Below are 1,188 nucleotides of genomic sequence, written 5' to 3'. Positions count from 1 at the left end.
TTTTTCGGTCGAAACACTTTAAATGCTGACCGGACGTGACGCAACGTGCTCTTCGTATTGAAATACCATAAATTTTTGGATTATGTGTGGGAGTGGGCATACTAACTCACATGCAAAATTTCAGGCCATTCTGAAGATGTCAAAAAATTGACCTTCTTCTTCGTAGACCGTTCGGGTAGGAGCAAAGGCCCTGTCCGAAAATGAGTTATTTTTCGACATACTTCAAATGAACCCAATTTTGTTTCCACAGTCTTGTACCATCATGAATAGGATGCATGGCATGTTTCGTGGCTTTTTGCCATTTTATGAATTTTCTATAATTTTTTTGGTCGAAACACTTTAAATGATGACCGGACATGACGCAACGTGCTCTTCGTATCAAAAAATTGACCTTCTTAACATGGTGCAGGAATTTGAAACAACTAAAACGCTGACCGGACAAAAATATTACAAAACTTTATGTATTAATAAAACAAACTTTGCATAAAATGCTAAACTATCAAAAATAAGATACATAATAATGATGTGATCTGAATTACAATGCACTAGCAGCACTACCGCAGCTGCCCGAACAGTGTAACACTGTCCGGGCAGCTGCCGGCAGAGCTGCCCGGGCAATGCAAACTCAAATCACATTATTACTATCTATCTTATCTGATAGGGTGCATGAATCCGCCTATATAAGCCGGTCTGGGCGTCATTCGGCGGGCGAGGTGGGACTAAACGAAACCATCCACCCGCCCCTGCGCCCTCGACCGCTCGCAGGCGCGCCTTCCAGCGGCCCACTAGGCCTACTGAAATCGGCCCACCTCACCAGTCAACGCGCAGCGCCGCGGCAGGCCGCTCGCACGTGCGCCTTACAGGGCCCACCTCGCCAGTCAACGCGCAGCGCCGCGGCAGGCCGCTCGCACCTCGCCTACCGGAGCTCGCCCGCACCAGTTTAAATAGGTTTTTTCATAGGTTTTTTCAATTCAAGTTTAATTTTTATTTTATTTTTTATTTTTACAATACAATTTTTAAAAAAATATATATCTTCTAATTTGTTTTGCGAGTATTATGTCAATTTTTTATTTTTGGTTTTATATTTACTTTTCTAGTTTACATAGGTTTTTTTCAATTCAAGTTTACTTTTTTTCTGAATTTTATTTTTTACAATACAATAGTTTTTTTTAAAACATCTTCTAACTT

This window comes from Triticum aestivum, chromosome 4A (genome assembly GCF_018294505.1).
Source record: "Triticum aestivum cultivar Chinese Spring chromosome 4A, IWGSC CS RefSeq v2.1, whole genome shotgun sequence".
Classification (NCBI taxonomy): domain Eukaryota; kingdom Viridiplantae; phylum Streptophyta; class Magnoliopsida; order Poales; family Poaceae; genus Triticum; species Triticum aestivum.
This window is presented reverse-complemented; position numbering follows the sequence as displayed.